The sequence below is a fragment of the Vigna umbellata genome, chromosome 2 (assembly GCF_029865625.1).
Source record: "Vigna umbellata cultivar VRB3 chromosome 2, Vumbellata_1.0, whole genome shotgun sequence".
NCBI classification, from domain to species: domain Eukaryota; kingdom Viridiplantae; phylum Streptophyta; class Magnoliopsida; order Fabales; family Fabaceae; genus Vigna; species Vigna umbellata.
This window is the reverse complement of record NC_142166.1, coordinates 49,210,242-49,235,260: the sequence shown is the minus strand read 5'-3', so window position 1 is coordinate 49,235,260 and position 25,019 is coordinate 49,210,242. Positions and strand designations below refer to the sequence as shown.

Genomic DNA, 25,019 nt, shown 5'->3' with positions numbered 1-25,019 from the left:
AAGTGGAGTTAGACAATCTAATTAGACAAACTAGTGATGTAGGAGTAGTTAAACTCGTCTAACCAGTGGATTAGTTGTATACCAAGAATGATTGAACTCATTTGTAATCATTCGTTATTAATGAAACCCCTTAGATGATGTAAGAAAGAACTTGATGTAGCTTATTTTGGAACCAACCAGTGTAAAAACAATTGTATTTTATTGTTTTTCTCTTTTGAAGGTTTTCAATTAAATAATGTTTTATAAACTTAAGTTAATAACTAATGCATGTTATTTAACTCCTACAAAAATCGAACACTAATTTACTACAAATTTAAAACTATTCAAACTCACCTTTATAAATTTTCCTTTGTTTTAACTTTTAAATAATTTAACACTTGACATCTTTTAAACTTTAAAACATGATACCTTTATATATGTTAATTTACTACAAAAAAAAAATCAAAATAATTCTATTTAAAAAATAAGAAATCATAGTCCCAAAAGGAAAGTTACTGGTTAAGTTAAAACAAAATTTTTAAAAAATCATATAAACGAGGATACTTGCACATATTATACAATTCAAACTTTTATTAGAAAATATTAAAGAAAAAATTGATAATTTTTTTCTTAAATTCGTTACAATGATTCAATATTTTTTATTTTATTTTTAACAGAGTGCTTTTTATATTTTTTAGGGAAAAAATCTATATTATCCTCCTCTTAGGTCAAAACTAACGACATTTCTCTCATTCTAACACACCCCCTTCACGCCGAGGTATAGACATCTCGTGCGTGATAGTAGAAATTGGGTGGTCCGATAAGTGGGTTTTAAGCCTAACTCAACCCCACAAAACCGGCTTGTAAGGTGAGGTTTGTACCTCACTTATATATTATAATTTGGCCTTATCTCTAGTCGATGTGGGACTTCCAACACAATAAACACAAAATGAATAATTATATTCATATATATCAGTTTATCCTATAAATAACCTTATATAAAAATACTATTAATCCTAAAAAAACATAAATATGTGGTTTAATTTTAGTTTGAAAAGTTTAAATCAAAATAATATTTTATTATTTGATTGGATCGCATATGTTATGTGTAATATGAAATGATCTTTTAAGTAATTACTATAAAAATATTAAATATTTTATAATAAAAAATTATTAAATGAAAATATTTATCACAAATTTTAATTTATTTTATATAAAATTCATTTATATTAATAAGGGTTAATATGTTTTTAATTCATGAATTTTAATGCAAAATGATGTATTTTGGTCATTAAACTTTAAAATGAATAAACATAATACATTTTGTTGACATGTTAAACACATATTTTAACTGTCATTGAAGTAAAAATATGTCAAATAGTGTAACCATAGTAAAGGCCAGTGTGAAACGTGTTTAACATTGAATTAAAAAGACTATCTCCATTAATTTATTAAAATTCAAAGATGAAAATGTATCAATGTTTTAGACATGAAAGAATTTGAATTTGATAACTTTTTGGCAACCATACCAAATCGTTCCAAGTAATACAGTGAATAAGTAAAAGTATAGTTGTCCCAAAGGAGTTGTGCAACACATGACAATTTTTCCTTTTATAACTCAATTAGGCATCAAAACAACACATGAAACTCTTTTTGGTATTTTATTAAACAGTTGGTGTGCAAGGAATTATATTTAAAAGAAACTTTGTTGGAATTGGGTTTCATGAATATAAAACTTTGTTCAATATTTCATTACTTCATTCAAACATTCACATCAAGACATACTAGTCATAATCCCTTAGCAACTAGTTCTAAATTAATATATTAAAATGATAATCCCTTAGTCAATTTAACATACAATTTGCATTAAGTCTGATGTTAAGAATGATCAAGTTATTGAGTCTATCCCTAGATCCCAAATCACTTAAGTGCTCTATCTACGTCATATTCAAAGTTACTTTCCAGTAATCAAAGACATTCAAATAACATTATATTTTCATACAATGATAATAAATTCAAGAAAGAGCATATGAACGAACAACGATATATTGATGAGGAAAATTACATCACAGTGAGTTCATTACATCTAATTCCAACAAAAGAAAAATTTACTTACTCCTAGACATCTAGAACGTACACATTTGAAGCAATCCCTTGCAACAATGGTGTCTTGATTCCTTGAAGTAGTCTCCGGAAGTTCCTGAGATGTTTTCGTTTCTTTCCTCTGTCCGGAACTTCTATCAGAAGAATGTTTCTGTCTTTCTGTCACGTCTTTTAAAGCCACTTAACTTCATTAATTCGCTCAGCGCACATGTACTGGTGCGCTATGCGAATTTTCTTAACTGCTGCACTTTAACCGATGTTATTCGCTCAGCGCACAGGTACTAGTGCACTATGCGAATTTCATTCTTCTGACAGTGTGAATTTTGGCTTTCGCTTTGCGAAAATTGGTTGACAGAGTGTAAATAATACACTCTTTCCTGTACAATATTTTACATAACAAATATTTAACTCTATTAATAATTTTAACTTCAATTTATTAATAAATTAAATAATATTGTTCTTAAATATTAAATGAAAATAAATGATTTTACTATAATGATTTTGAGTGAAAATAAATGATTTTACTATAATGATATTATAATATATTAAATGATTTTACAATTTTACTATAATGATTTAACGAAAATAAATAAACTATAAATACGTTACAATCAAATCTTAAAACAAAATAGTCCACAATCAAGTCCATAAATATTTGTTAATTGGGTTAAAGTACAATTTACGTTTTGGAGTATAGTTTTAATGAAACAGATAATCCAGAAAGTGTAATTTCTGATAATTAGATTTTTTTTAATTTAACAAGTATTTGTAACATCCCAAAAATATAGTAATAAACCATATAATAGAAATAATTACATTTAATAATATATCAGTTCAGTCTTACACTAAACAACGTACGCTTACAGCCGATCGGCCTTACATAGAGCTATAAACTTAACTGCACAAGATAAGCAATATTTGACCGAACGGTTTACAAAACCAACATCGAACGGTCATACAAAACGAAAGAAAAAGGTGATCAAACGACTACCTTATAAAATAACTAAACTACTAACCGGTCCTACTATTCGGTCTTCACTTCTACCTCTACCAAATTCTCTTCTTCCAGCGCCTCTTCCAGCAACGTGTCTCCTTCTGCTCACATCCACACGGATGATCATTGCAACGACAAGACAAACGTACAAGACGAGACAACACAAGGAAAACACAGGGTAAGCTTATGTAATTTAATTCAGTTACAAATCATACAATTCATACCATCAACACACAGATAAAGTTAACAATACGTTTCAAGCAAGGCCTACTACTAGACCGACCGTCCGGACTGTATGGAATCTGTGTAGCTACGACGTTCGTGCACCCGGGTGATGTAGTAATTGGAATACTCTCATCAGCTGCCACCCGAGGTTAGTCTTATCTGTCCAAAGTACCCCTAAGGACTAGGACCTTCTGTCGTTCCCACACATGACCTACTCTCCTCTACATGAGGACGAGTACTCAAGGAACATCAGGATGAATCGATAACTTAGCATTATCACAGTCATACTTTACAAATTTCAAATATTCACTCATGAGTCGTTCCTCCCCGGAACGCTCGTTCATATTCCACAACAGTTTATCCATCTCATATACTCTTCATCTCTTATTATCCATCATTCTAATTTCATCTTTAACACCAATTCGACTAACAACAAAAACTGAACGTTCAGTCCCCACTCAAAACGAGGACGAACACTAGGAACAAGACCGAGAAATCTCTCGTTCCATAATAGAATAAGACCGAAAGGGTTACTTTTAGATTTAAGAATAAATCGAGTACAATTATACAATATATGACGAACGTTACTTACAACATGAATCAGTTAAATGAACTGACTCTCATGAACTACAACCAACACTCAAAGAATACATCAGGTACGGGGACTCTAGGTCGGAGACTATGAATGTAGATGTGCCAAGACTTTAAAGAACCATACGTAGAATAATTCATATATATATATATATATATATATATATATATATATATATAGACTAAATGCCGGTTAATGACCTAACACGGTAAAGGAGATTCTACTGAAATTGGACGAACGCTGTTTTATCAAGGTTGACCACTTAGAAACGAGTACAAACGCTCGGTATAATACCGAACGCCACTCTTTACGAGAGCTTGGGGTGGGGCCTATCACTAATTAAACTTATAATAGAAACATTAATAATAATATAATAAGATACGATAGAGACAGTGTTTAAGAAATAACTAAATATACAAATACAAGTTTACGAGATTTTCAGTTCATCACATAACACTCAGCTGCATCTACGATTGGCCGAACGCTCAAACGTAGCACTATTACAAGAAGGCGCTCGTCCTCAACTAGAATTCTTCCCAAATGAAAGAATTCAATTTCAAAGAAGTTTACTAGAAACACCGAACGGTCAAGGACCGTTCAATGCCGAACGTTCAATATCATAGGGGAATTTCATATTCAGAATTCATTTACATTCAAATTCATTTCTCAGCATATAACTTCATAATTTCATACATTCATATCCTAGCACATTTCATATTACTCATACATCAGCTCATAATCATTATCATATATCAAATAATCAATTATCACAGAGTCATGCTTCATACAACTCACAGCACGTCCATGCAACACAGTAAAAACATACGAATTAAATTGAATAAGCTTCCCTTACCTCTTAAGATAGTCGAACGTTCACAAATACAGACTAGGGTTCTCCTTCTAACAGAGGCCTTAACGTTCTACAGCACGTTCTAAGAACTATAACCAACATAAAACCGGAAAGATACTCAGAATGATAGGATCAACTCATGCAACCAAGAATCTGGGTTTGCATGTTACAGAAAACACACGAATGGAGGAAAGATGAACTTACCAGTTCAGAATCCTAAATTGATCGGTTCAAACGATCGTTCTCTACGCCGGAAGAGTAGAACTGTTGCCTGAAGGGTGATCGGAGTACAGAAATGGTGAGTTTCGGTAGAGAGAAGGGAGAGCTTTTTAGAGAGAAGAAGGAGAAATGGAAGATCAGAGGTTTGGAGAAGAAGGTGCATGCAGCGAGAATGTGACGTAACTTTCAAAAACCCAGTTTTACTTAAAACGTACGTTCGCTCAGCTGCTGACACCTGCATTCCACGCGTTTTTAATGGTTCTGACAGTATTATACGCTTATATTGTGAAAGAGAGAATCTATAAAAATTGGTTAAATTAGTTTTTAACTGGTATATATTAATATATGTAATTGTTTAGTATATGTTAACATTTATATAAACATGTACCTACCTGTCTAAAAAGTCACAAGCGATGAGGTACTATCAAATGAGTTGCATAATATGAAAAGACGGGTATAGAGTAGTTACTATGTATTATCATTCTTAATTATGTGATTGTTTTATTATACGACTAGTTTTAATATTAGTTTGTTTAAGTATATATTAGATTAAAAGATATTTAAGTTATGAATTAGAAGCAAAAGAGTGAAACAATAAATGTTTTTAACAATAAATAAAGTAATTTAAATATTGAATAAATATATTTTAAATTATGGTTTGTTGTTTATATTTATATGTTTTGTTTATAAATGTTAATGTATTTAGATGAAATATAATTTTATTGTTTAGTAAAATTAATTGTGTATTACTATTTTGATATGGATCGTATTAAATTAAGCGTATAACTAGTAGTTTTGTTTTATTTTAAGTTGATTATTTAGTATATTATACTTTTTATTGTATGATTATAAATTTGAATTTATATAATGATCGTACTAAGGATTTGCTTTACAAAAAAATATCATAATCATCACCGTTAATATAAATGACATGTTTAACCTTTTGTTATCCCATATATTTTTAATTGAAGCAATAAAAATCATTTACGTTTTATATTAATTCCAAAATTATTTTATAACAACCATGAAGTCCCACATCTCTCAACATGTGAAGAGAACAACTTATAAAACAAAATAAGATAAAAATATTAAACATTTCATAATAAATAGTTATTAAATAAAAAGATTTATCATAATTTTTATTTCGATATACTCATTATTCAAATTCATAATTTCAAAGTTAGTTTATCAATAAATAACATAGTTTATACTTAAAAATTACAATACAATTTTACCATGATGATTTAATGAAAACAAATAAACTATAAATACACTACAATCAAATCTTAAAACAGCATTAAATAGTCACATCCATAAATATTTGTTAATTAGGTTACAGTAGAATTTATGGTTAAGAGGACAGTTTTATTGAAATATATGACTCAGAAAGTGTAATTTTTAGATAATTAGAAGAGCAAGTTTCAATGTTTGAATTCCACTGTCTTTCTTGATGACTCGGTGTAAAGCAAGTCCTGCACGCTGTGGGTGACTCTGCCTCTCCTTTCCCTTCACACAGTATTTATATTTTATCTATTATTCCCATTTCAATTTTAGTGCGTGCATCGGTTTTTCGCAACAAGAGAATCTAAACGATGTTTGACCCAACATTAAACAAAATTTCCTTTTAGTCTTTCACAGTTCTTCCCATCATATCATGTGTTATGCTTCTTTTTTTTTTTAATGACAACCAAACACAACCAACGCCTTAAGGTCATTATTACAGCTGGAAATTTTAGCCATAAGAAAAATAATTTCGTTAACCTGTATGGGACACGGATTGCTTCTGTTGCTAATGCCTAATGAGAAAGGAACATACATAGTTGTTCCTGTTAGTATTATTATCTAGTTGACCAAATTGTCTCATCGTACTTTTCAAACAAGAACCGATTTCATCACTCAGATTCCGAATCCTAATTCATTTGTTTACTGCCAGATTTTTTTTGTAAACAGAGTAACGTAAACGCTCTTGAAAACATGAAAGCGGAGGAAAAAACAATATATTCGTCCGAGAGTGTGTCTGTCTCTGTTCAGTTCTCTGATCTAATACTACAATATTGCTAAAGCATGAAAAAAATACGGTGGGGAAAACAAATAATAGGGATCCCCGTAGCGACAAATATCGTCCCTCAAGAAAAAATTTGGCTTTTGCAGAGGCAATAGAAGTGCAAACTCATTCGTGTGTCCTTTACCCATTGGGCCGAAGTAAGAGCCAGAAAACATAGGCAGTAGCAGACATTTATTACAGAACAAGAAGACCTCAGCCTCTGTCTCCTTGTGCCTATTCGGAAAAAACACCAGGACCGCCAATCACTCATCCTTCCACTCCTTTCGGCAATTCCCCCCACCACACCCAAATTCTTGCTCCGTACACTCCGAAATCCTCCCTTTTTTCCCTTCACATCCACACCCTAATCCATTCTTCCAACTCCCAAAACAAGAAATTTAACACACCATCGTAGTCATAAATCATGGAGATACAGATACATTCCAATACTCATTATATTATATTATTAATCAAATCAAAGTACATACATACAGGTTACAAAACACATCCAGCTTAGACTAATTGCCTGAATTAAAAGCCGATCTGGCAACTGAAATCTAAAAATCGCACCAAATAAAAAAGAAGGGTCGAAAGCCGAAATTAGGTTTAGAAAAGGTAACACATCGAATAGATTACAGATTATGGATAATGGATAGTAGAATAATAAGGAATCATCTGGTTCGGTTATTGAAATTCATCTTCTCGTAGTAACGAATGGAGAGAAGCGAAAGAGAGAGGTGAACCTCGTCCTTCCCCAAACGTAAGGGTTTCGATCGAGTGACTTGGGAGATGGTGGGACCCCAGGGAGAGGAGGAGGATGACGAAGAGGATGACGAAGAAGATGTATGAGGTTTGGAAAGAGGAAAGAGATAAAGCGCGTGGAGGCGACGGAAGCCACCGAGGGCGAGAACCACCGATCGTAGCTGTTGCTCTCCACATCCAGTGTTCGCCCACTGCTTCGTGCAGATCAGTTCCCACAGCCTCTCGTCCTGTGCCGTCTTGTGCCACTGCTTATTGACACACCCTGCCATAGCTAGGGTACGCGCGTTCACGTGCTTCAAAACCTCAAACAGCAGGTTGTCGTCGAAACGCCCTAATCCCTCCACCTCCACGGGTTCCATTTCCTCTTCTTCTCCATCCTCTATCATCACCGCCTTGGCCTTCTTCGTCTTGGTATCGTCATGATGGGCGGAGGTTGAGGGAAGTGAGCGCTTCATGGAGGAAGAGGGTTGAGTGGTTTGTGTGAGGGGGTGGCAGAAAGTGAGGCGCTTGATGGAGGAAGAGGAAAAGGTAGAAAGAGAAGGAGAATAAATAAATAAATGGGGGTGAGAAGATGACGGTAACGGAATTGAGAGAGTTGGGTTTGGGTGGGAAGAGAAGGGATGGGATAATGGGGCAGGTGAAGTAAAGGTTAAGGTTAGGGGGGTGCACCTGCTTTTGATGGTTTTCGAAGACGACAAAGGGAGAAATGAATGCGTTTGGATTCTTTTATGTGATGGACAATTTTGTCCTCATCCTTCTGGCCTTGTCCTTATGTTCCCATTCACCTTCTCACCGCCGGGGGGAATCGATGAATTAATGAAATGAAAGAAAGAAAAGTAAAGAAAAGAAAGTGGGTAGGTATGAACTCTGAATCTTAACGTGAATGTGAAAATGAAAGAACCATCATCTTCTTCTCTCTACCCTCTCCATTCACTGTTCCTAGCCAACCACCCCATGCCTCTTCTTTTAAATATCCTCTTTACTTGCACTTTCTTTTCTGTTTTATTTTCTCAACTTTAATTGTTTTTTCTCTTTCACCTTCCCGCATAATCAAAATTTAATTTTTCATCCAATGTTTTTTATATTATTTTTAATTTTATAATTAAATATATTTTTAATTTCTGTAAATAAAATTTGAAATTGTTTATAAAAATAATATTTTAAAATTTTAATATTAATAAATATAGTAATTTTAATTTAATTATGTAATTTTTTTTGACGTATGTGATTTAGTATCAGATAAAAATCGTATTTGACTTTTTTATGTAAAAATTTAACATAACTAAAATTGCATTAAATGATCGTATTTAATTATTTTTAAAATTTAAAATCTAAAATATATTAAAATTTTAAATAAAAGAAATTCAAACTAAAAACATATTTAATATAATATTTTCTTATCTTGTTACAGGGAATTTTTTTTAACATTCAGAAAATAAAAAGTACAAATCAATAACATTTCATATATTTCAAGAATTGATTTTATGATTTGAAAAATTATATATGTGTATATAAATTCAACTGTGCTTAGATCATGTATGAATTGATTGGAAAAAACAAAGTTAACACAAGAGATAATTACATTAATTCTAAACTAAATCATCATGGTTTGAGTAGTAATCAGTTTAATACTAATCAAAAACTCATCTTCAAAATTTATAAATTTTAGTATTTAAGTAATTAATTACATTAATTTTCTATAAATAATATTTAATTCAACAAAATAGATTGAAAATAAAATCTTAACTTAACCTTTTTGAAAATTTGAAACTCTTTGAAAAAACAAACTTAATCTCAACTTCATGAATCAAAACAATATAAAAATTATATTTTAATAATAGATGGCAAAAAAATTCTCAGATAAAATTCGCGATGAATAGTTACTATCCGCGGATATTTATTACCCACGGGTAACAAGTATTTTAATATTCGCTTTTAAACAAATCAGGTGCGGGTTTTAAACTATCCGCTCTGCGGATACCCGTGCAAAATATAATAAAAAAATATTAAATTTTATTTTTAAAAATTTAATTTAATTAAAAATTAAATTAATTTATATTTTATTAGGTTAAAGTTAATTAAAATTAAATTTTAATTTATATTTATTTTACTTTATATTATATCATATATATTTTTTGTAATTTTATTTAAAATGTATAAAATATATCTTTTTAATTATTTCGGATATCCGCGGTTTTAAAATATTTGCGAGTATTTTTTAAACGAGTACCCGTGCGGGTAGCGAACGAGTAATAGATTATTTTTTTTTTGCTGTTCGAGTTGCGTGTAAACATTATTCACGTCCGATCCGTTGTCATCCCTACAACCAATTCATTTAATGTTACAAAATATTGAACATTAAAATGAAAATAAAATGTTACTCGTGAACAGCGGATAGTACATGATATTTACTTTGATATATCACTCGACTTTAAAAAAAATGTGGCATAACATGTCACCAAAAATTGGCACTAAGAACCACTTAATTACGTTACATAGAAAACATTAAAGTTAAAAAATCAATATAAAATTAAATCAATGCATTATATGGCTTAAAAATTGGAGACTTGGTTTATTTAATCAATTGTGTATACCAAATTTAATGAATCTAAAGTGGCCTTCTTTTGTTAAAAAAGTTTTTGGTCTAACCCTTTTTATCTTATTGGTCGAATTAGGGCAATTTTGACACCCTTTCACTTCTTTCACTTTCAGCTTATTTTGGGCAGCAAATGCAAAGTATGTGGTTAGTACCAACTCCACGTTGGTAGGAACGTGCTTAGCCTCATGCAAATGTTTAACAATGGCTAGCCAATCCCTATAACACTTTCAACCAATATTTACATAATCGCTTCTGAAAATGACTTCTTTGGCGTTTTCTCAACCGCGTTCATTTCAATTTCATCTTCATTCGGTTCGCTCTTTCGGTTTAAATCTTTATATAGTAAGATACCCATGTCATTCATCAGTTTACTTTTTCTATTATTTTCTACATTTAATTATTATTATTTTGTTATAATAAATTCAGGAAACAGGTAACAACGTGAGTCAGAAAGCAAGACACGCTTTTGGACATTGATAATTATATAAGATATATATTTGTTTTATACAATTGAATATTATGATAAATAACAGTTTTTAAATTCATGATTTTTTTAATTTATAAAACGAGTAATTTATATTATTATGCATGACTGTTTTCAGTTATTGATGTTTTTAATAGAAATCATTGAAATTTAACGTAAAGTTATATAGTTTGAATTAATAAAATGATCAAAATGTTTAGATTAAGATAAAAACAGTGGTTTTACAAGGTTGATACGAAAATATTGTTAATGATGAGAGTGTGGTATAGAAAGCAAATAGAGAAATGTATCATTGAGAGAATTCTCACCGTTGATTATTCAAATATATTCAAACCGAGGGTTTATTTTTTGAGGTACACACACACACACATATATATATATATATATATATATATATATATATATATATATATATATATATATATATATATATATATATATATATATATATATATATATATGGGTTTGCTAACGCGCGTACGCCTGTTTTTCAGTTGGTACATTTTAGCAATGTGTACCGGATTTTAGTAGACAAAAATATCTTTATATATCATGAATTCTAAGTTTTAAGGTTAAGGGTATTTTAATACTTTTCATTCTCCAAACTTAAAAAAAAAAAAAAAAACCCCCCAAACCTTTACTCACCTCTCTCATTCCTCTCAATCCTTTCTCTTTCATCTCTCTCACTCCAATCTTTTCTCTGTCATCTACTGTAGTCCCAATTGAAAAAATCAGAAACACTTGCCTTTAAAAAATTGTCTTTGTAAAGAGTTCAGTCATTGACATATTCATTTTCAAGGCAAAGGTTCATTCAAGATCTCTTCAATTTCATCATCTTCACTAACCTCTCTAATTTCATCATCTGTATTTGTTGAATCATAATCTCTAAAAAAACCCTTCAGGCCAATTATCAATTCTTTCGGATGTCATTATATTTGTGAAAATTAGATAAAATTATATACGACAAAAATTATAAAATGAAAATTCATTATAAAGTCATTTTTTTTTGTAAGAAATTGTTTAACAATGGAGTGTTTTTTATTTTTTTCCAGGCTAATTACCAATTCCTTTGATGTCATTATGCTTGTAAAAATTAGATAAGACAAAAATTATAAAATAAAAACTCATTATAAAATCATTTTTTGTAAGAAATTGTTTAACAGTATTTCTGATTTTTTTCCAGGTCAATTACCAATTGCTTTATGCTTGTGAAAATTGGATAAAATTAGATAAAACAAAAATTATATAAGATGAAAACTCATTATAAAATCAGTTTTTTTAGTTTTGAGAATGAAAATTATTAAAATACCCTTAACCTTAAAACTTTGAATCCATAATATATAAGGGTATTTTTGTCTACTAAAATCCGGTACACATTGCTAAAATGTACCAACTGAAAAACAGACGTACGCGCGTTAGCAAACCCCATATATATATATATATATTGAATACACAATTGTGAAAATGAAAGACTTATAAGGTATTCAATTAAGGAAAGTTTGTATAAATTTAACATTTAGCACTTTTGTAACAACATTGTATAACGTGCTATGCTTATAAATTTAATCACTACATTATAACTTTCAATTATTTTTATTCTTTATAAATTTAGAGTGTAAAATAATCTGGTTATCCAATGCCAATATTTTATATCAAGAGAAATTGATTGACAAAAAAATTAAAATCTTATAACGTTATGCATCAAAATTCAAATGTTCTGCTGACCTTTTAGAGATAAAGTTATCGTTGTTTTTTTTAAATAAAAATCTGTTGCACTAAATGTATGTTTACTTTTACATATAATTAAGTTCAACGTAGATTGATATTTTTTATTTAAACTGATTTAAAAAAAAAAAATCACATCAAATGGATACGAATCATACGATACTCCAAATATCAACTGTGGGAGCTAAATAATCTTATTGGAATTTATCAAGGAACGTGTTGAAAAACTCTTGTCTTAAATGTCGAGTTAATGCTTTTCAATAAAAAAAAAAATTATGAAAGATCTACCTATAAAAGATATAGTTAAGTTAGGAAGAGAATAATGATTTGTAAGAGAAAATGAATAAATGAGAAATATGACGATGAAAGTTGAGTTTCATAATTGAGTTTCATAATTGAGTTTCTCCTCTGATGAGATTTATATAGACATTCTAAATTATGAGAAAACATATATATTACACAGATTTTTGTTATTTGAATAAAATTTTATAAATCAGATATATTAAATAATATATTATTATATAATGAAATATTATGTGATGTTATTAACTAAATATAAAATAATTCATAATATATTAGAGGTATTTACAAAGCTGTTTTTTTTTTCTTTTATAATTTTTCATAACATTAATACGAGACTTTAAATATCAAATTGAACGTATATTCAAACCATCTCTCAAAAATTTATTTCTCTATTTTTCAATTTAGATAATCGAGTTCATTATAAACAAAGAGAGCATCGAATGTGAATGTTGTCATTTTTTATTAAAAAAATTATTAGTCAGTTGAATAAAACAATTAATTTCATTGGAAGGTTTTAGAAATATAAAATGAATAAATATATTTGTTTCAATTTAAATTTTGTCCATTAAAGAATTAGGTTTTAGACTTAAGTTATTTTGATTAATCACATTATATTTTAATTATATTGTTTTTCAATTTTTTTTACTTATCAATCCATTCGGCCATCCCACCATAAATAAAGTGAAAGATGCAACATAATGTTGCATTAAATATAAAGTTAAGTATCTTTAAACTTTTATATCTTAAACTTTAATATATATTTTGATCTCAAAGTTAAAAAAAACAATAGATATAATTATTTTAACTTAATTATATTATTTAGGTTAATGTTTGAATTATTTACATCTATTAACATATTCTTATTTTAGTATCTATTAGAAAATAAATTTAATATGTCAAAAATAATTTAATATAATTAAATTAAAAAAATTATATACATTATTATGAGCTTATAGCTGACTGATCGGGTACCATGACAAACTGGATGGAGAAGATCGAACAGTTGACGTACCAGAAAGCATCTCATGACCGCTCAGTTCCAATAGCCGTTGGACAGAGTTAAGGCACAATTAATGTCACAACGACTGCTGTTAAGTGATTAAGGTTTGCATTAATGGTCATTAAAAAGTAAATTGGTAAACTCATTATTAAATTACTAAAGGCCTACATAGAAAAATTTTGACCTAAATATCGTAGTGTGTTCTGCAGGTCATCCCCATCTGCCGATCGGTAACCAGAACGCGGAATGGAGAAACATTCGGCACACGAAAGATCTATACAGACGGATAATCCTCGTCCCATTCTAGCATGAACAATATAAATTTACTTATAAAATTTGAAAACTGAAATATATCAAAATTCTGTCTAAATTTTTTTTTTAATTTTATATCAAAGTTAAAAAATGAAAACATAATTAATCTTTTAAGTAATTTTGTAGATCAGTATGAAACACAAAATGAATACTAGGTCCATTCGTTTAAGGTGGAATGCCCCCTAACTGTTTATGTGTGTTTCTTACTTGGGATGCCCGTAAATGTTTCATTTCGTATAAACATGGCCCAACTATTGGGTGTTGCTCCCTCCACCTCCACAGCCTTCTCCCTCCACCTCCCCAATTATCTTTAATTCCAATTATATCCTTAAAGTTAAAATTTTTTATTTTTATTATTTTATTATTTTAATATTTTAATATTTAAATATAAACTAATATAAATATACATTATTAAAATACATTAAAAAGATATTCAAAAATAATAAATCAAAATATTAAAATATCTAATAAAATAATAACAGAAACATAAAATTAAAACAAAGCTTAAACGGATGACATCCTTCAACGGATGTCAACATCCGTTTAAGGCGAAACGGATGTCGACATCCGTTTTGCCTTAAACGGATGTTGACATCCGTTGAAGGATGTCATCCGTTTAGGCTTCGTTTTCATTTTACGTTTTAGGGTTAAAGGATTATTGGAAAGATTATTGGAAGGATTATTGGAAGGGTTTAGGGTTTAGGGTTTAGGATTATTGGAAGGATTATGACTACGTACCTGGAGAGTAACCACGACAAGCACATTACACCACAAACGCACTGCACCACGTACTTGCACCGAAAGCAAGAGGAAGATTGCTTAATAATTCTTTTCACGATCACTGAGCTTTGCAGAAAAATATTTTACTCATACAAGGATCTACGTAGGTTATCAGTGAAATATGTTATAAATGAGTAAAATTAAAAAACAATAATTCTAAATAAAATTTTACTGAGGGACAAAATAGTAAAGGGGAGGTGGAAGGAGAAGGCTGTGGTGGTGGAGGGAGCAACACCCCCAACTATTTTAATCTTCCATGGCTTACGAAAAAAAACAATAATAGTCATATAAAGTGGTGTTTGTAATCATTATTATCACCTTGATAACTTTTTAATGATTATTGTTGTAATTATTATTTATTTGACTTTATATATATTTTTAAATATTTTTTGAAAAATATTTCTGAAATATCCTCCACATGGCCACATGCAGTATCCAAGTAAAAAGTTTGAACAGTTACAATTTTATGCAATGAATTGTCAGGGCCTGGGCCGTCCAAGATTCAAAAACAAACTAAAATGAGTGTTTCGTCCTACACCTCCAACATCTCATCCTGCACCTCCAAAAATTCCATTTTTAACCTTCTGACATCCTGCACCTCTAATTTTTAATTTTTTTCTCTTTCTTATTAAAGATATTTTAATAACTATCTTTTTATTTTCTTCTCTTTTTTTATTAAAGACACTCTACACCACCTTAAAATTAATTCTAATTTAATTTAAAATTTAAATATTATTTAATATAATTTTATATTTTAATAATTATTAAAATATGATTTATATTATAATAATAGCTATATTAAAAAATTAAAAATCAGTTTTGTTTTTTATTTAAAATTTAATCAATATTTAATTTAATTAAATTTATAGCATTATTTATTATATTTTTATATTTTAATAATTATTAAAATATGATTTATATTTTTATAATAGTTTTATTAAAAAATAAAAATAATAATAACTAAAATAAGAGTAAAAGTAATAAAAGTAAAAATTATATTAAAAATCACATTTAATATATTTAAATATATTAAATTATATCAAAATATTAAATTAAATTAAATAATTATTAAAATTTAAATAAAAAGCAAAATTTTAAAAACGTTATCGGATATTGACGTCCGATAAATTTATAATCGGATATGGATATCCGATAAATAAATTTTTCTAAAATTTTGATTTTTATTTCAATTTTAATAATTATTTAATTTAGTTTAATATTTTAATATAATGTATTTAAATATATTAAATGTGATTTTTAATATTATTTTTATTCTTATTTTAGTTATTATTATTTTTAATTTTTAATAAAACTATTATAAAAATATAAATTATATTTTAATAATTATTAAAATATAAAAATATAATAAATAATGCTATAATATTTAGTTAAAATAAATATTGATTAAATTTTAAATAAAAAGCAAAACTGTTTTTCGATAACAAGTTTTTAAAAATTTGTTTCTATTTACAATTTAATAATTGTTTAATTTATTTTAATATTTTAATATAATTTAATATATTTGAATATATTAAGTCAAATTTTATATTATTATTATTATTTTATTTTTATTTTTTATTATAGTTATTATTATAATATAAATCATATTTTAATAATTATTAAAATATAAAATTATATTAAATAATATTTAAATTTTAAATTAAATTAGAATTATTATTAAGGTGGTGTAGAGTGTCTTTAATAGAAAAAGAGAAGAAAATAAAATGTATTTAATTAGAAAGAAAAGAAAGTTAAAAATGAAATTTTTAAAAAGGTTGGAGGTGGAGGATGTCAGAAGGTTAAAAATGGAATTTTTGGAGGTGCAGGATGAGATGTTGGAGGTGTAGGATGAAACACTCAACTAAAATAGAGTGTTTCATCCAACATCTCATCCTACATCTTCAAAAATTCAATTTTTAATTTTCTAACATCTCAATATACACCTCCAACCTTTTCAAAAACTTTATTTTTTAACTTGAATAAAAATATTTTTATTTTATTTTCTTTTTTATTAAAGACACCTTAATAAATATCTTTCTATTTTTTTCTCTTCCTTATTAAAATTACTCTCCACCACCTTAATAATAATTTAATTTAATTTAAAATTTAAATATTATTTAATATAATTTTATATTTTAGTAATTATCAAAATATGATTTATATTATAATAATAGTTATATTTAAAAATATAAAAAAAATAATAAAAATAAAAATAAAAATAAAAATAAAAAATAAAAAATAAAAAAGTGAAATAATAATAATAATACAAAATTTGATTTGATATGTTAAAATATATTAAAATATTAAAACAAATTAAACAATTATTAAATTTTAAATAGAAACAAAAATTTTAAATATGCTAACGGTTTTGTTTTTTATTTAAAATTTAATAAATATTTAATAGAATTAAAAATAATAATTTAATTATATTTTTATATTTTAATAATTATTAAAATATGATTTATATTTTTATAATAATTTTATTAAAAAAGTAAAAATAAAAATAACAAAAATAAAAGTAATAATAATAATAAAAATGAAAATAGTGTTTAAAATAACATTAAAAATATTTAAATATATTATATTATATTAAAATATTAAATTAAAAAATTTTAAATATGCTAACGGCTTTGTTTTTTATTTAAAATTTAATAAATATTTAATAGAACTAAAAATAATAATTTAATTATATTTTTATATTTTAATAATTATTAAAATATGATTTATATTCTTATAATAATTTTATTAAAAAAGTAAAAATAAAAATAACTAAAATAAAAGTAATAATAATAATAAAAATGAAAATAGTGTTTAAAATAACATTAAAAATATTTAAATATATTATATTATATTAAAATATTAAATTAAATTAAATAATTATTAAAATTTAAATAAAAAAAATAAAATTTGTTAATCGGATAAGAAAATCCGATAATATATCATACGTATATGAATGTCCGATTAAAAATCTTCTTAAAATTTATTTTTTTTATTTAATTTTAATAATTATTTAATTTAATTTAATATTTTAATATAATTTAATATATTCAAATATATTAAATGTGATTTTAAATATTATTTTTATTTTCATTATTATTATTTGAATTATTTTTATTTTTATTTTTATTTTTTTAATAAAACTATTATAAAAATATAAATCATATTTTAATAATTATTAAAATATAAAAGTATAATAAAGAATATTATAATTTTCATTTAAATGAAATATTTATTAAATTTTAAATAAAAGAACAAAACCGTTAGCATATTAATTTTTTTATTCTATTTAAAATTTAATAATTGTTTAATTTATTTTAATATTTTAATATATTTTAACATATGAAATCAAATTTTATATTATTATTATTATTATTTCATTTTTAATTTTTTAATTTTAATTTTTTATTTTTTAATATAACTATTATTATAATATAAATCATATTTTGATAATTATTAAAATATAAATTTATATTAAATAATATTTAAATTTAAAATTAAATTAAATTATTATTAAGGTGGTGTAAAGTGGCTTTGGTAAGAAAGAGAAGAAAATAAAAGATATTTATTAAGGTGACTTTAATAAGAAAAAGAAGAAAACAAAAATATTTTTTTTAAAGTTGAAAAATAAATCTTTTAAAATGGTTGGAGGTGCATATTGAGATATCAAAAGGTTAAAAATAAAACTTTTGGAGGTGTAGAATGATATGTTGGAGGTGTAGGATGAAACACTCACTAAAATAACATGATATTTTTTATCGGTGTAACTTACCATGTTTAAATAATCAAATAAAAATATATATACATGACTATTTTAAGACAATGTAACATATGCACCCAATATTTTCTTACAAAATTATCAATTTGTTTAATTCTTTTTGAAACTATAGATTTTTTTTTAAAAAAATTTATCTTAAACATCCGATTATTGGAATAGAACATCAAAATTTAAAGGTTTTAAGCAAATGAAAAGTGAATCTCAATCATCAAATTAAAAGTGGCAGCGGGTCTACATTAACTATTAAAAAAACATTAAACACAATTTACATCTATTGATATGAAATTTAGGGTGTGTTCTTTTGGGTGTATTTGGGAAAGACGATTTGGGGGAGATGATTTGAATGAATTTGAGGGTAATTTTTTAGTTGTTTTTTTGAGTAGATTTGTGGTTAATTGAGAATGGATTTGGAAGTAAAGTTTGTGAGAATTAGTGTAGGATTTTGATTCATGTGATAGATTTTAAAAAATAGTTTAATTGGTAGAAAATAAAGATGACCAAAATGCCCCTAGTTATAAAAGTATTATAAAATGTTATTTTATAATCTTATATTTAATTGTATAGAGATGTTTATAAAGAGAAAAAATTATGAATAATTTATAAAATTAATGTTTAAAAATTATAAAAGTTATAATGTAGTAAAATGAATGTATTTTAAAATGTAGTATTAAGTTGTAATATAATTTAGTATGAATATGGAGAAGCCACTGTGCAACGCAATACGCATCTGGAATAAGCTAAGTTGTAACCGGTTACGTGAACCTGTAACCGAATACGTCATTAAGGCAAATTCTTCATGAAGTTGTAACCGGTTACGCCTCCGTGTAACCGAATACGTGCAGGGCATATCAGTCTTTCTATGCCATATCAGTCTTTCTATGCCATTTCATCGCAAATCTGTGCACCTAAGGCGAGATGACTTGAACAGTGTATTCTCGCAAATCAGCGCTTTTACATCCGACCAAATCCTTGCAAATCGGCCCAAAAGAACAACGCTGTCACTAGTAAAAAAATTGCATTTTTAACTCGTACATTATGCTTCGGTTTTTTCAGAATCGAAGCATATCAAACGCGGTGGCAGGGCTATAATTTTCAAATCATTATATGCCTCGGTTGCTAAACAACTGGTGTCTAAAAGGCATACTGACTCGGTTGGCAGAATGGACCGAGGTATATACCTCAGGTGAAAAAGTTACTGCCTCGGTTACCAGATGGACCGAGGCATATAAGGCTTGGGCTTTTGGACTGAAAATCTTCGAGAAAACCTAGCAGCTCTCTCATTTTCCTTTTATTGTTCTCGCTTCTCTCTCGTTTCCTAGAATCTCTCTCATTTTCCTTTTATTTTTCTCGCTTCTCTCTCGTTCCAATCTCGCTTCTGCGTGTTGTAAGTGTCGCTGCCGCTACCCCGCCACTGCCTCGCCACTGCCTCGCCACTGCCGGGAGCCACCACCACCTCGTCCTGGGCGACGGCTCGAGTGCAGGTTCCACCTCACTTGCCATTGCATCTCTGGAGCGAAGAGCAAGCGGCCCCGTTGCTACAAGGAGCCACCACCACCTTGCCTGTGCAAGCGGCCCCGTCTCTGGAGTGAAGAGCAAGCGACCCCGTCTCTGGAGTGAAGTCGTGGCTGTTGGCGGTGGCTGTTGGCGGTTGCTGTTGGCGGTTGCTTTTGGCGGTGAAAAATCTCAGATCTACAGATCTGAAGGCCCGACTTCCACCCCTAAAGACCCCTCCTCCATCCCCAACATCCACAACAAGATCCAAAAGCTCACCCGCAATGTCTCCAAAGCTGATGCCTCTTCGCATCTGGGGAAGTGTCGTTCGCAACCTCACGTTGGAGCCGAGGCCAGTCGTCGGACCGCCGTTGTTCAACAAAGTTGCCGTTGTTGGCTCCATTTTACGCAGGTGAAGAAGGAGCAGAGCACGGGCTTAAGGATCTTTTTCTTTTTTGTGTTGTATGATTTTGTTATCTTTATGAAAGAATCTGAATATGATTTTAGGCTCTCTGGATATTTTCCTCTCTTTTTCTGGTTGTGAGATTTTCCTCTCTTTTTCTGGTTGTGGTTTCATAGAGTTTGAGATTAAAAGATGCAACAGAGAAAATGATAATAAGTTAATGTGATGAAAGGTGATCTGTTAATGGAAGGTCATCGGTTAATGGAAGGCAACTTCCTGGAACATTTTCTGGAAAATCGAAAACCACTATACTGCCTCGGTTCAGGTCTCAAACGAGGCAGTAGAATCCGAGATATTGACTCGGTTCAGCAGAAACCGAGGCAAAATCCTATCGTTTTTCGACTCGGCTCACAACCAAGGCAAAAAGAGGTAAACTTTTTACCTCGTCTGTATATGCCTCGGTTATGAAACCGGTGTCTATAACAGAAAATAACTGAGGCCATATCCCTTGAGTGCACTAGTGTGTTCTTCTAAATCAATCCTCGCTAATGCACGTGAACATAGAAATCAGTCCAAACAAACACAGCCTTAAAGATATAAGAGAAGATTCATTTTCTTTTTCTTTAATGCCAAAATCACTGCCAAAAATCACTGAGAGAACATGTCGTACGGTAATTAACAACATCATACCACTACAAGATATCATTTATTCATTTGACTCTTAGCTCTATAGTTGTGGTTGCTCATAATTTAACTTTTGAGAGTTGATTTTGTAAAAAAAAAAAATTAAATGCAGATTGAGTTGTCTCAAATCTCAACAAATGTAAACAAGCCTGTACGGAGAATAAAGTTAGGTGCTGGAAGGATATGGAGACTGCAGAGGAAATGAACCATTTAATTACATCTTATTCTACTTTCTCTGCTTAATCAGATATTGATCGTTTCAAAAATATCAACGTGGAATATTGAAAACTATTTTCTAAGTAATATATTTTTGGCGTGTTTAGACTTTTTTTTGTGGTGTCAGTCCCACTGAGAGAATGAGAATGATAAACGTGAGAATACCGAGTCTAATGAATGGAAGCTCACGAGATTGCATGCATTGCAATTAGAAATATTTAACAGATTATTTTATAGGTAAGAATTTTAGGTAATTAGGTCTATGAATTGCGAAGCATATGTATTTGTTGACATGGTTTCCTTTCTGTTAGGCAACGAAATAAAACAAGACATTATGGGAACCTGTTTTGTCAACCTCACAAGGATCTCCAACTTATCTTCACTATAACAAATTACAATGTGTTTTATCATAATCCAAGAGATTCGTTCATGTGTTATTATGAATTGGAAGTGGTTGCAAAGTTTAAAAAACTCCAGTTTAAAATACCCATACGTATTATATTATATTTGCAAATTATAAAAGAAATACTGGATAGAGTTAAACCTTGAGTAGTCAATACATTTTAAAATATAGAAAAATATAGAAATCAGGAGAAAGTAATTTAAAAACAAACACAATTTCATCTATGAAATTAAAAATTAAGTTGAGCATTTAAAAGATATTTTCTGGCTTCGCCAACTAAACCCATCGTTACCTTTTTGTGTTGTGAAGGGTATATACTACTAAATTATGTTTTGGGGCCCTTTAAAAGTCATTCTAAGATTGGAACAAGTGTGCTAATTAGGAACGGAGTTAGGTTGGTGATTGCTCCTAACGACCCAATTATGATCTTGTGAGAATAAAGTTCGGCGCAGGATATGTATATATTTGCTAAATGATTGCATAAATAGCATTATTAATCAAAAACATTGAAGGTCTTTTGGGGTTTTAAATCTCTATTTTAATAAACTAAGCACCTAGAACAGGCAAGTGATTACACGCTTTTCTTTTAGGGTTAAAATTTTGTAGCATTTGTAATCATGCAGATATTATATGGGAAATGGATACTATTATTTTCACACCCAATTTTTTTTACACATATTTTATTTAAATGGTGGTGTAAGTAGTGTGAAAAAGACATTTTTTTTATAGGAAATATATGTAAAAGACATAGCCTTTTTCAGTTAAATTATGACGTCGATGTGAAATATCCCTATCTATCAGTAACCCTAAATCTTGTTATATAAAGGAATGGACATATATAGATGTAGATGACTTTTGTATGCGCATGGTTTTGATGGCATGGGCCACATACATACACCACCGTCTTCCACTTGAACTGAGAAAAGGCGACACACGCTCTTTTTCCGTACTCGACAGGTGGACGATAAATTTGAAAGGGCACGTTCTTAGTTGTGTGGAGCATGCAAAAAAGGTACATAAAATGTTTAAAAATTGAAATATGAATGAACTCAGCAAGACAACCACGAGTCAAAACCCAGTGTGAAACTAAATGGTCGAACGTGAACATGCAAAAGCATAACATAACCACGAAGGTAAACCTACTTTTCCTTATTTTGGGTTCTTTCGTTGTCACTGATTTTATTATTATTATCCTTCTCGAGCTGGGATGAGGACTGGTACGTTATTGGTGAAAACATAAAGTTGGTATTTATTAGAAGGTCAACATTTGGAAAAGTTGAACAACTTCGAAGGAACAATGCGCAAGTGAGAAAGCATAATCCCCACACGGGCGCCACCAGAAATCTTCAAGTGGAAAGAAATAGCACAGCATAAAATCAAAAGTCAAATCAGAATGCAACTCTTAAGGGCCCACGTGGAAAGCGCTTCACCGTCCTCACCAAAATCTTTTCTGTATATAAACCAAGTTTGGCTCTTCGTTTAGACCAAAACATACAATAGCTGGAAATATTCCAACAAAAAATAGCAAGAGGCCCTTCAAAATAAGGAATATTGTTATTTGTCAAAGGCTTTGTTTCGTGAACAAAGATGCCGATGAAGAAGAGTCTTTGCATTTCTTTGGTTACCATAATGCTCGTGTTTTCATCGCAGCAATGGTTGGTGCATAGCCGAGTTCTTCGATCGAAGGTGCTAGCAGAGGTAGCTGATGACTGTGTAGAGTTGAAAGGATCGGTTTCTTCTCTCTGGGGAGGGTTCTATGTTTCTTCCAACAATTCAACCACTCGTGTTTCCAAACGCAGCTTGGCTTTTAGACTAGCTTCTGGACCCAGCAAAAAAGGACCTGGACATTAACTAACTACATTAAATCAGCCATTACATTCTTTTTTCTTTCGATTTTGGATTTTACATTGTTTTTTCCCCATGTTGTTACTATGTTTTTTTTAGAAGAAAAAACTTCTCTCACAGACACTGATCTGATACGTTTATGCTATCTGTACTTTGTATAGAGTGTTTGCTCATTGTATAAACAAGGCGTGACATAATAGATGTTTGATGCTTTTAATGACTTATCTGCAAATCTTATCTTGAGTATTCGAGTTATTAGCATAAAAAGAGTATTTATTTTTCATTAATATTTGAGTGGTCTGTGTAGGAAAATTAATTATAACCCTACAAACGCTTCATACATCAACTTATTATTCATTGTAAACATGAGGGGAAGATGCGTTATAGTAAGCATTTTGAAATGCGGTTTTGATATATGAAAACCTTTTTGAGATTAGATACACAACTTGGGAATCCATATTTTATTTATTATAAAAGTTAACTTTTATATATATGAAAAATAAAATTAAAAGATAAAATAATGAATAATAAATATGAGTAAAACTTATTGAATAAAATTAAGATAAAATAACGAATATAAAATGTGTAAGAAAAATAATCTACCCATTACAGTGTACGTTTGATGCATTTTTGAAAAAGGAGGTATTTTTACGTGGAACTGTTTCCCAAATACAGACCATACCAAATCTCATGAATTAAAGTCAAAGAAACGATAACGTTTGAATGAGAGGCACTGCCTCAAAACTTGACCATGCTGTATATACAATATTAAACCGACCCATGCAGTATTTGGGTTTTCAACACACACCTTTTGAATACGAACATGCATTTTACAAAACGGGAAGAAGTATATCTATATATGTTTTAATTGAACAGCTGGGAAATTTCCCATTCTCCTTCTTTTGAAAGGAAAAATTATTATCAGGCAAATTTTACACCCCGTTTTTTTTTTATCATTTTATAGAAAAAAACATATAGTTTTTTAACAACTTTTTAAAATAGACACTTGTAGACAATTTCATTTTAATTATAATATACATCAATAATTTAATTTTTAAAATAAAAAATAATTGGAAGAATTAATATAACGAATTGTCATTGTTATCTTATACAAATAAACTGAGAATAATACCCTTGGGAACTTGCAATGTGTCAAACTGGCAAATTCAAATTCAGAATCAAAATAATAAGCACGTTCACGGTACATTTGGCTATAGTGGACGACGATTTT

At 28.8% G+C, this 25,019-nt stretch overlaps 1 pseudogene; it reads right to left on the bottom strand.

The window, feature by feature from the left end:
* Nucleotides 1-7,443: 7,443 nt before the first annotated feature.
* On the bottom strand, nt 7,444-8,406 carry LOC124839630 (F-box protein GID2 pseudogene; annotated as a pseudogene).
* Nucleotides 8,407-25,019: the final 16,613 nt, after the last annotated feature.